This window comes from Rattus norvegicus, chromosome 8, assembly GCF_036323735.1.
Source record: "Rattus norvegicus strain BN/NHsdMcwi chromosome 8, GRCr8, whole genome shotgun sequence".
Classification (NCBI taxonomy): domain Eukaryota; kingdom Metazoa; phylum Chordata; class Mammalia; order Rodentia; family Muridae; genus Rattus; species Rattus norvegicus.
The window spans coordinates 129,964,616-129,977,409 of record NC_086026.1 but is presented as its reverse complement, the minus strand read 5'-3'; the positions used below and the strand labels follow the sequence as shown (position 1 = coordinate 129,977,409).

The following is a 12,794-nucleotide window of genomic DNA, read 5'->3' as shown; positions in this document are numbered from 1 at the left end:
ACACACAGACACACACACACACACACAGATGTATAGACATGCACACACATGCACACGTATGCACAAATGCACTCACACACATACATGTGCTCCCACAAATGCACACATATGCACACATGTATACATCTGCACACACATGCATACTTGCATAAACATGCACACACACATACACACATACACACGCACCCTCACATGCACACTGAACACAATACCCTTACATATACAGTTCATTGCATTATGAGAGGCTGTTTATCAACCACGTTAGGTCTGCACCTTCTCATTCCCTACTACTGACAGAGGAAGGCTTTAGTCTGTTACTGCCTTCAGGACAGTGGTTCCCAACCTTCCTAATGGTGCATGCAACCCTCTGATACACTTTTCGTGCTGTGTTGGACCCCCCCACCATAAAATTATCGGCCACTTCGTAACTGTGGTGCTGCTACTGTTATGAATTGTAATGGAAATAGCTGTGCTTTCTGATTGTCTTAGGTGACCTTTATGAAACTGTCGGTCAAGACCAAGGGGGTCACAACCCACTGGTGAGAACCATTGCTCTAGAGGTTTCATTTTGTTTTGTTTTGTTTTACTTCCTGTGGTTTTAGAGCCGATGAGAAATTATTTTTTGAAACCTGTCACTTTGGGTTAAATAAAGTATTGTAAGAGTGGACACTTTCCAGTTAGTAAAGCAGCAAAGGGAAGGACCCAAGTTCTACCCCAAAACCCACATGAAAAAGCATGCAGGCATGGTGGGGTGAGTTTGTAAACCCCACACTGAAGGGATGGAAACCGGTGCCTGAGGAATGGCACTGGAAGCTGACCCCTGACCTCCATAAGCATCCCCTACATGCACGCATACCTGCGCTCACACACACAACTTCACAGCGATGCTATGTAACACAACGCTGGAGAATAATTCTATTGACAGTGAGAGCTGCCATAATGACCCATGACCGCAAACAGGTGATGAGAGGCACCTGGGGCTCAAAGGCTCTCACCAAGTCACACCCGGAGCCTTGCTACAGAGCGGTCACTGGAATTTGGCAGTCTATAAATATTTCAGTTCGAAAGCAGAGCTGATCCTACCGATGAGCTCAGGGAAACCTGATCTCCTGGAATGATTTCCTAGCTCAGGCAGAGCCTGAAATCTGGTTTTCAATCTGAAGCACCAGAAACCTGGAAGCAAGAGCTTGTCCTCCGCCTCCTCCCCTTCCATGGCCACCGTTTCCCCCACAGGGGACCTCTGCCTTCTGGCAGCTGACACCACCTGGCTCTCTAACCTTCCTCCTTGCCTTTATGTCGGCCGGCAAGGGAATAGCAGGGAGATGTATAAGGAAGGGGTAGTCTAATTTGCTGTCCCTGGAATCCAGCTTGAATGCTCTGCACAGTTCAGTAGCTCAAGGTCAAGTGTCTCTGTGAAGACTGCTGTGCTTCTCCCAGCATTTGTGTTTCTCCTGAGCAACTGTGAGGTTCCACACAGATGAAAGGCTCCGGGCTCTTACTCCAGCCCTGCGCTCATCAGAGGTAACACGATTTAGAAATTCTGGGATAGGACACATCAGCTAACAGAGCTTGCCCGGAATGCACGACGCACTGGTTCCTTCCCCAGTATCGTATGAACCATGTATGGTGCAATCCCAGCAGGAGGGAGGCAGAGGCAAGAAAAAACCAAGCCCAGATCTCTGCAGTGCTCCTGAAACCACAGACAGATGGTGACGTGCGGTCTTAACAAATAACATGGATCCCTCTGTGTCCCTGACTCGAACCTGGAAATGGCTTTATTCTATAGAAATGTCATGTGTCAAAACTGAATGCTGGCTCAGCTTCTCTCTGGTTTCATTTATACTCCTCTGTGTGTACTCCTCTCCTCTGTGTGCCTACTGACTGTCCCCTCTGCAGGCTAATGCATCCACATACAGGGTCCCTACAAGGGGTCCCTAAGAAGTCACTGCAGTAAGCTTTAGAATACTGATGGTAGAGTCAGCAGTCCTTCCAGTATTTTCTCAAGCCCACACTGTCACCAGGCACTGGCAAGCACCCTTCATGTTCTCAAGATGGAAAACTGCACTAGGGGCTCCAGGGTGTAAGGACATTCCGCAAGACACAGGACTATTGCCTGAGTCCAACTATCCAGGTTAAAAAAAACAAAAAAACAAAAAACTGCTTGCTCTAAGCAAGGATTACGTGAAGAAGTATTTCAGTATGTATGCTTTTAAATATATATACCATCATAATTTAAGGGGATATGTATATACATATATATATATACACACACACATACACACCCGTATACACTAATAGTAAACAGAAAGAAAAAAAGACTAAAGCAACCACAAAAATATAAACATTTGGATAGCATCACAGACTTTAATTTTGTTTGTGCTTTAAAAATGATTCTAAAAATACCTATCACGACACTACACTAGCGAGGGAAACTATTTAGAATATTTTTCAGGATATTCGGTTGACTAATATAAGTCAACGAGATCTCTCTGAGCTGACCTCTAAGGTGAATTAGCAGCAACAGCAGCAGCAGCCGTCTCTTAGTTAACAGATGACGTAGATGCATCTTATGGGGCACAGGAAGATGCTGACCTCATCTGAACATCACGCAGCGGTTGATCCAGGCTGCTCTGAAGCCCTCCGTCGAGCATGCTCACTGAGGTCAGTCACCAACCACACGCAGCTCACGGGATCCTCAGAGCACTTCAGAGTGGTGGCTACTCACACCTTTTCACAAATCAGAAAATCAGGCCCAGCTGGGGAGCTGCAACCCTCAAGGTCTGACAGACTCCGCAAGGCAGCAGCTAACCTGGAGAGTCTCTTTCCCAGCAAACCTGCAGGGTGGCACTTCTACACAGAGAACGGGACCCGGTGCACAGGGCACCTCGGGGGCCTGATGCGTAGCTTGGAGAAGATCCGCAAGAGTCATGATTTGGTTCTGCAGGGCTGAGTTTAGGGAGTATACACCCAGCTGAAGTGCACAAGCCCGCATCGAACCGGGCGCTTACGACGCCCGCAGAAAACACCTGGGGAAGCTGAGGTACAGCTGGAGTTCCTGACCCAGCTTCTCTCCACCGATGATCTTCCCGTGGCTGAACTGTGGCCTCTCTATTCCCACTTACAGGCATATATTCATATCACGGGCCTAATGACAGCAGCATCGGTTAGGAATGGCTCACCTTCTAGCTGTCTGCAAGGACACAAAGCGATAGCTCTTGGGCTATTTAGTTTTCCTCTTCTCTCCCTGTCACAGAGCTGAGGCTCAACTCATCCCCAGATGAGGGGCCTTGGAGGATGCTTGGCACAAACACTCTTAGGTCTGGAGTGGGCTGGGCAGCCTGCTTCATGTGAGCCTCAACAGCACAGGATAATTTTCCCACATAACGCATGTCGCAGATCAAAGAGATTGACACTGCACTGTAGGACCTGAACCTCGCCAGTCTGGCTCCTGAACTCAAACAGGGCAGGGCACCATAAAGGGCAGAGCAAGGCCAGGTGGACACAACAGAGAAGAGAGCTCCTTGACCTTGGAGAGGTTTTCACAGAAGGTGGGGGTGGGAACCCAGGCCACTGGTGAGCTTCTTAACTGCTGGGTCTTAGTTCCCGCCTCCAAAAGGTGAGGGGTTAGGAGAGTGAGAAAGGAACAAACTTGCCTTGAAACTATAAGGTAAGTAAACAAGATTCCGCCTTTTCATGTTTAGCTTTCTACCACAGAGCTCGGCTATGCGCCACGCTATCAAACACACCCCAAAAATGTGTCCAGAGAGAAAGTAAAGGGGCAGCTACAAATCTCTGTATTCATTAATACAAGAAAAACGATGGCTCATATGCTAACAAAGACATTAAATGCATCCTGCCTCAGAGAGCAGGTCCACAGGGCACACCCTCAACCTTCCGCACCACCCCTGACTCTAAGAGATGTGGTCATCCCGCACCAGCCTCACACACGGCTTGGGGTTCATGGGAAATAGGTCAATGCAGGAGACACTTCAGAGAGGAGCAACTTGAAGGGTCTAAGGGTTCAAAGCCCTTCAAAGAGCTGGGAATTTTAGTTAGGCCTAGAAGCACGCACCAGAGAAGCCAGTGAGCAGGTTAGCCAGACCTACGTAGTGAGACCTGTTCCCAAAAGCTAAGGATCCCGACTTGTATGGTGGGCCTATAGAAAACCACTAGAGGGTTTTCACAGGATAGTATCCGAGTGTGGTTTGTATCTCGAATTCTGGCCCAGTGTGTGACGACTGGCTATGATGCACACAGCAAGCCTGGTGGTGTATGTTAAACCTGCTAGAGTCTCCCAGAGGACTCCTTCCTGGGTGACAGTAAACGAAGTCCTCCAATGGGGACACTGTGAGATAGGACAGAGTATAGAACGTAGGCTCTTCCTTCTGCCTGGGATACAGACAACAAAAACAATCACCCCGCCCCACCCCCCAATCCCCGGCCAGATCAGTAGCAAGATAAGCTGCCAGTGAAACCATGGCTTTGGGACAGTCACAGCACTGTAGAGTGAGCTCTGAACACCACTGCCAGAGTCACAGGAGGCCTGGTGACAGAGACACCCTCCTGGAGCTGGCTGGGCTGCACTGCAGTTTGGGAGATTCCACTCTGAGAGGCTGGAAGGGACCAAGACTTTCTTCTTGGGGAATAACCCCGGGCTGCCTGACCAGAGAGAGGGATACCTGGGCACTAAGCTGAGGTTCTGAGTGGTGCACGGATCCAAAATCAAGGTGCAATATTTATGCAAATTAAACCACACCCCAGATAATTTTGTTAATATATACTGGCAGACCCCAGCTCCCCACCAAACTTCCCAAGCACCTGTGTGCATGGGACTCGAAGCCAATCAGGAGTGACCTTGGCTGAGGGCCCAAACAAACCCTACTAGGGAAGGAAGCAATGGTGCTTGGGTCATTGGGTCAGACTGGCAGGAGTGGGAGGAATGAGGAGGGATATAAACTAGATTCGACTGGCAAAGGCTAGAGCAGACAGTAGAAAGTCAGGGTGCTGGGCCGAGAGAGCAGAGAGGAGGTACACTGAGGGTGGGGCAGGCAGTGAGGAATGCCGCAGCTCCATGGCTGCCACCTGCTCTTCCTGAGTGACCCCATGTCACCATACCCAACATTATCAGGCTTGTAAGTTCCTTGACACTGTGGCCTGCTCAGCTGTCTTAGGGTCGGGAGACCATACCCTTCATCCATTTTGGTGGAATAAATACATACCTACTGTCACTTCTTAGTCGGGCTCTGAAAACACCCTTCCTGGTCAGCGTCAGCATCCTGTGTCTTCATGGGTTTTGGGCATGAATACACGAATCGGTTATCTTACAGACCTGCATACATGTGCACGTACATATGTATGTGTGCACTTGTGGGTGTGTGTATACAAAGATGTTCCTTGCCCTCAAGAAAACGACACTTCCTCATAACTCAAAGGCCATGCAGCCGACTTCCAGGGACAAGGCCATCCAGGGTCTGCAGGAATGGCTGCCTGGACACTGCCTTATGCTCAGGCCACTTAAAGCAGGCTTTCAACAAAGTGTGCTTTAAAAGCCAGGCTCTGAAGTCAGGTGGTGGTGGTGGTGGTGGTGGTGGTGGTGGTGGTGGTGGTGGTGGTGGCGGCGGCGGCGGCGGCGGCGGCACACGCCTTTAATCCCAAACACTCACGAGGCAGAAGCTGGCAGATCTCTGAGTTTGAGGCTAGCCTAGTCTAAGGAGGGCGTTCCAGACAACCAGGGCTACACAGAGAAACCCTGTCTTGAAAAACCAAGAAAGAAATAAAAGGTTCTAACTGCCCCCCACCCCCAGGAGTTTTTTCTCTCGTCACCTGTACCTCATTATCCACTTCTTACAAACATGAGTTTAATCTTTTATAACTTGCATTATAAAAAGTTCAGGCCAGCCAGCAAAGATGGCTCAGTGGGTAGACACTGGATGCCAAACTGATGACTTGAGCTCAATCCCCATGACACACGTCGGTGGAAGGAGAGAACCAATTCCAGGATGTTGTCCCTGACCTGCACACCCATGCCAAGGAGTGTGCACACGCACACACAAATGTATCCACGTAAGAAAATATTTGTAAGTATGCTGAATAAGCGGACACGTACCCTGGACGTGAACTGTGGAGGCAACAGCAGGTGTCAGGATGTGAAGCATCACTACAGTCTGGCCTTTGATCTACAGGAAGCAAGGGTAATAAATCCTACAGTCTGCCCTGTTCACAAGAGCGGTGGGTGGAGGCCCAGAACCTGTGAGCCACAGCCTAAAGGTTCCCTATCAAATCCTGGTTGAGTCACTCACTGCACAGACTTGGTTTCCAGGACTCACAGAACAAACATCTCGTAAAGCTTGTCTGCATACCTTTGATTTAACATGTTCGTGTCCTGCTTTAAAATGGATCCAGCTCTGCCACTTCCTGCAACAGGCAGCCTCCAGAAATAGAACACCCAGGTCCATCCTCCTCTGAGAAGGCAGCTGTCCGCCTCCTTGCCAGGTGATCATGCCCACTCCCCACCAGGGTCAGACATGCCTGGTGCTGTTCGCTTTCCCCGTGTCTGCCTGGCCTCTGCACCTGCTACTTCCTCTGGGAAGAGTGTCTTTCTCTCACACCTCCATCTGGGAATTTCCTGCTCTTTCCACAGCCCAGCAAGAAGGAAGTCCCTCTGGGCACCCGACACCCTAGTCTCTCTTCTCCTGCCCACGTCTGTAAAATGGACCAAGAAGATTTGGCAAAGAACCAAAGGCAACATATCCAGCAACAGGCAACATATCGTTACATTGTGAATGCTGAACAGGAACAACCCCACAGAGAGGCAGGGCTGAGTAAGCTGAACGGGTTGCCAGGGAAACCGAGGCTCTAAGAAGGGTAGATAGAGTACCTAAGGTCACAGAGCCTTTTGAGCATCCTAAGTATCAACTGGTGGGAAATGAAGACCTGCTCTGCCTAAACTTGAGCGTGAATGTTCACAGCAATCTTTACAGGCAAAGGGTAGAAACAATTTACATTAACTGTTGAAGGAACAAAGCGCAGTGTATCCATACGGTGGAATACTGCTTAGACATAAAAAGGAATGTGGAGCGAATACATACCACAACATAAACAAACCGCAAAATCCTTATCCTTGGGGGGAAAAAAGACACAAAATGTTGCTTTGTTCTAGGATTCTACTCATATACAAAGTGAATTAACATTTGCTTAGGACTGAGGCTGAGTGTAAACATTCATGAGATTCTTAGTGTGAATTACAGGAAGGGTTGCACAATTCAGAGCCTTCATACAAATCGTGAAACGCCCCGGGAACAATGGACGAATTTTATAGAATGTAAATGACATCCCGGTATTTTCGGTAACCAAATACATGCAAATGAGGGCCACCAAACCACACCATATCCCTACCACTTCCTTATAGCAATGTAGCAATGACATTTTTTGGTTCCCTCAGCCCTGACTAAGCCTTGTCCCGGCTACAATGGTGTTGCCAGGCAGGGAGCAACAGCAAAGGAACCAGCAGGCAGTTTCACCCTGTGCCAGACACAGTGATACCCAGAAGAAAACTGGAGAGATCTTTCTGCTTGCAAAGAACAGTCCATCACTACCCAGTGCTCCAGAGACGGGTGAACATGTCACCACCCTAAAAGGCAACTGGGTCCCCTCACCTGGCCCTGAAGCTTCCTGCAAACAAGCTGACAAGAAATGGAGAGGGGGAGGTGGCTGGGAAGGTATAGTGTCAAAACAGAGACCTGGGACCTTAGCAAGCAGGACGCAGTGGACACTCCTTCCACACCATAGGAGCTTCTGGTCTGCTGGCTTCCAGACAAAGGCACGCTATGTCCCTAAAATAGCAGCACAGTGGCGGAGGCTAGCCTAGAGCCAGGTTCACCACATCAGCAGCCCTGACCATATCTGGGTGGTGACCAAGTGGAGAGAAGATGGCAAGAGCAGCTCACAAGCATCGTCAGTTCTGAAGCATGTGACTAACGACTCGCCTCCCTCATCCTGGTAGGCCAAGAGGCTGAGGGTACCAGGCAAGTCACTAAAGTCACAGGAGGGGGCTGGGCACATGACTTAATGAGCAAAGCTTGCCAGGCAAGCATGAGGACGTGAGTCTGGTCCCCCAGAAACCAGGTGAAAAGCTGGGTAGTCCTCGTGCTGGATGGGGATAGAGATGGGGGGAGGTATGAGTGTCGATGGATGGACGGTCCTGGCAAATCAGTGAGCTCCAGGATCATGGAGAGACCCTGTCCCAAAAAATACATGAAAACTGATCGATAAAGATACTTGATGTTGATTTCTGGCCTCTACACACACACACACACACACACACACGGCAGAGAAAAATAGAAGCTGACCATTGCTAAGATTAACAACATGCTACCTGGGCACTCTATAAAACAGTCTTCCACTTACAGCCAGATCAAGCCTGCAAGGCAAACAGGAGTTCCATATAACAAATCAAACAAGAGATCGAGGCCAAGTTTCTAGCTCAAGGACAGGTGAGGTGTAACTGTGGACTTAACGCAGTAATCACAGACCTCACCCCAGACTGGAACTCTAGGTGTTGACCTATGGTGGCCACTTATTCCCAAGACTTTTACTGAGGAGGTAATCGAATTGCTCACTCCTGGGACTGCACCATGGTCCTGGCACTTGGCCAAGTGTATATACCCTCTCCTTCATAGCTGATACCCAGCCTAGGAGAGGAGCCCATCCCAATGTCTTTAGAGCTATTATGGGGTGGTGGGAGCTGACCTGTTTTCCCCACGAACTTCTTTTGAACAAATAGATGGACCCCTCAAGGAATTCCTGACCTAGTTGAAAAGTTAAGACACACGTACATTAGCAGGGCACGGAGCGGCTGGCAGGCAGGCAGTGCCAGACAAAGATTCTACTGGGGAGTGAGGTGGGACCCAGAATCCAGAGGTGGATGGATCTGCCCAAGGACCTGAATACAGAGACCATGGATGACCTCTGCACACACAGGGCCAGCCTTGGGGGTGACCGCTGCCCCACAATGGTTCTGATAAACCAGGGTTAGTTTGTTTCTCGTCTGTGACTGTACAGTGAAGTCCAAGCAGCACTCGTGCATCCTGCTGTCCACACAGTGTTATATTCCACAGCCAGTGGGACCCAAGGCTTCTCAGCTCTGCGCACAGACCCACCCATTCTCTGTGGGGGCAAGCCATCCCACTTTGGAGCCGAAGAGTCCCTTTGAACTGGAAGAAAATGATCACTTTATACCACCTCCCAGGCTCCTCTAGGGGCTCGGCTGGAGACTGTGGCTAGCCAGCAGACACCGTCCTGGACACTGACATGGGAGCTAGCTCAAGGTTCTCCACTGGGCTCTGGGTTTCGGGAGTAGCTGCCGTGTCTTCCCACCTTAACTTCCCACAAGCAGTTGGTACTGCCCGTTCTCTGATGCAGGGGGCCCCTACGGGGATAGCAGGATGCATATGCTGTTGCCTCGGGGACCCTGAACCTGTCAGAACCAGAGCTGTTAGTGTCAGAGCCTGGACCTCAACACACTCTTACACCAAGGTCCTCCAAGCTACATGTCCTCAGTAGGTCTGTTAGACAAACAAGAAACAGCAAACAGCAGAGAAAAAGGCCATAATCAAAGGGCCACACTGGGGAGAAAACTAAAAGGGTCCAGTGACCTCTGAATCCACCTTCAGAGTTCTGACATGAGGTTGAGACTTAAACAGGGAGCAAGAGGCATGCCTTAGCTCAGCGCCCAAGGTCAAGGTACCTCGGTTTACTACCATTGCCGTCCCAAAGCCAGTCTCCCTGGTGGTCTGACGCACTATCAACCTCCTTCGTCTGACCGGCACAAGGCGTCTACCCTTTCCTTCTCCCCATGAGACTCTGAGGAAACCCCCACTTCTCGGGGCCTATAGTCTAGACCCGTAAGAAGGGCCCCAGTGTCTCTTTGGAATATCTCGATATTGGGGTGGTTACGTTCACTCTGGCCCATGCTGTATACTCTTTGCAAATCCTGGTTTCTGAGCAATCCTGGTAGGCACCTGCCTAAACTTTCACAACGCATTCTGCAACCGGGGACAGGCCTGGAGAGGAGGCCAGGCTTGAAGAGGTGAAGGCGCAGGTATTTCCTTGAGAAAGCGTGAGGCCTCCCAAGCAACACACGACAGCCTCTGTTCCTCCCACTCGTCCTTCCTCATACCAGTGTGATTCCCAGGCGTGGAGAGGCTAACACCTCCTTCACACTGTTCAGCTCTGCTTGATGTCATCCTGGGAGAGGATAGGGGTGTGGGGCGGGGGCGTTGGTACAGCAGAGATCATCTGAGCAGACCACACAGCACTGGCTATTCGCCTGCGCCTGCTGCAGCTTCCTAGCGGCCCGAGTCACGGAGGTAGAATGAGCATAGGATCTACAAGGGCCTAGAATGGTCTGGGGAAGGGTTAGGGTGTGCAGCCAAAGGACTCACGAGGCCCTGCCAGATTGGCCTCATTGGGGTCTGTGGTACAGCACTATCCTCCCAGACAGACAGACTCCATCTTCAGGAGCTCAGCTGAGCCTGTTTACAAGACATCGCCACATAGGAGCTGACTGCTAACGCTCCCTCACAGAAGGAGGTGGAGCGGGGCCCGGGACCCTCACATGACTGGCAAGCCCCTGTTCTATCAGCTGTATGCCATTCTGTCCTAATGGCATGTAGCCTTGTGGTCTCAGGGAGGGGCTAGAGTAAACTGGCTGGGGAGGACATGAGAATGCGGCTCCTCCTGTGCGGCCATGGCACAGCTACTATCCATACTGGGTACAGAACTTCCAGTGTGGCAGCTCTGGGGTCATTCATGCTTGTAGTCAATGACCCTCATCTGTGCTCACAGAACACTAACTGGTGTCCCAGGGTGAACTCTGGGGCAATGGAACTTTGGTTTGTCACTGGGACTTAGAAAGAAGGAGAAAACCTTGTATCATCCCCCTCAGGGTCTCTCAGCTGTAAACACAGGCAGGATCCTTCACCCCAGGTTAATAGTTGGGGAACCCCTAGGATGGGGCCAACCTGGTTTGAGCATCTAGTGTTTTGACTGTAAAATGGGGATGTCTATCTCAACCTTGGATTTTTTTTCTTTGCCATGAACGTATCAGATGCACTGAAACACTGCACTGCAACACCCTCCTGCACACTAAGCCTCTATGTTCTGAGCAGGAGTATGAGGTCTGGGGTAGGGCCAAGGATGTTCATGCCTTAGACAGGCCTGGAAGATGCTTGGAATGGAGAGGCAGCTAGCCAGCTGCACAGGTGGGTGCAGAGAGCTGTTCTGCTCGGTGGGACTTCTTACACACTCTGTGTCATCCCTCCTATAAACCCCAGATGCAAACTACAGCATACTTAGCCCCACAGGGTTCTTGTAAGGGCTTAATATACGAATCCACAGAGAGCTGGAAGGATGGTTCAGTGGTTAGGAGTGCTTGCCAATCTCGCAGAGGGCCTGAGTTCCCAGAACCCACATAAGTGGCTCACAGTTGTCTCTAACTCCAGCTGCAGGGGATATAATATTCTTTTCTGACTTCTGTGGTCACGGTAATCACATGTGTATAGACAGACAGACAGACAGACAGACACACACACACACACACACACACACACCCCAAAACGAGAAAGGAACCCCAGAATAAAAATAAATCTTTAAAGTTGGATGTGGTGGCCCACACCTTTAATCCCACTACTCAAGAGGCAGAGGGAGACGGATCTCTGTGAGTTCAAGGTCAGCCTGGTCTACAAAGCAAGTTCTGGGACAAGCTGGGCTACACAGTGACATGCTGCCTCAAAAACAGAAACAAATAATACATCTTTATATTAAAAAAATCTACATAAAGTACTTGAAATGGTTCCTGGCACAGAACAAGTGTCCCATGATCATCTGAGTTAGCAACGTCAACTGAAAAATATCAATGTGGGCAGAGAAAGAGAGATAGCTTGTGTACGTGTATGTATGCGAGCATCTGTGTAGGCATGTGTATTTATACATGTATGCCTGTGTGTATGTGTGCACATCCATGTAGGTGCCTTCACTTGTGAAGGTGGGTGTGTGCACACATAACTAACTGTGTGTGTGTGTGTGTGTGTGTGTGTGTATGAATGTGCATGTGTGTCTATTGCATGTGTGTTCCATGCACCTGTCCTCCACCTTGAGGGCATCTGGCACTACTCCAGAGTCCTGCATGACCTTCAATTTAGAACCACATGGATTGGGGCTGGGGATTCAGCTCAGTGGTAGAGCGCTTACCTAGGAAGCGCAAGGCCCTGGGTTCGGTCCCCAGCTCCGAAAAAAAAAAGAACCAAAAAAAAAAAAAAAAAAAAAAAGAACCACATGGATCATGGCTTTGAAAAAAAATCACCTTCTTGTTCTTGAAAGTGATATTTTGATGTACGCACACCATTTCGACTCTTGCTAAAATGCAGATTCAGGCTCATAGGCTCTTGGGCAGTGCCCGTGTTTCTGAATCAGCTCCTGGGCAACGCCGGAGCAGGGAGTTTTAAAGGACAGGAAAAAGAGCCAGTGCTGTCTGGGCTGGACCTAGTTCCATGGCACAGACCATGCCTTCTCCTGATCCTTCTCCTGATCGGGACCCAGGGACCTGACAACTGCTGACTCCGTCAGAATCTAAACACCTGACTGTCATCCTCCTCCCAACCCCACACTCCCACCCGTCAGCCTGGCATTCCTCCCCCAACGCCACCCCTGTCAGTCCACTGTGCCTTCCCTCCCACTGTCTCCACATCTGGTGAGACAGTAGACAAGCTCCAGGACTCCCTGGAGTCCTTAGTCCT

At 50.0% G+C, this 12,794-nt stretch overlaps 1 protein-coding gene across 21 annotated transcripts in view; it reads right to left on the bottom strand.

Moving 5' to 3' along the window:
- Trak1 (trafficking kinesin protein 1) overlaps positions 1–12,794 on the bottom strand; it is a 154,904-nt gene that overhangs the window by 39,461 nt on the left and 102,649 nt on the right. The window lies entirely within an intron of this gene.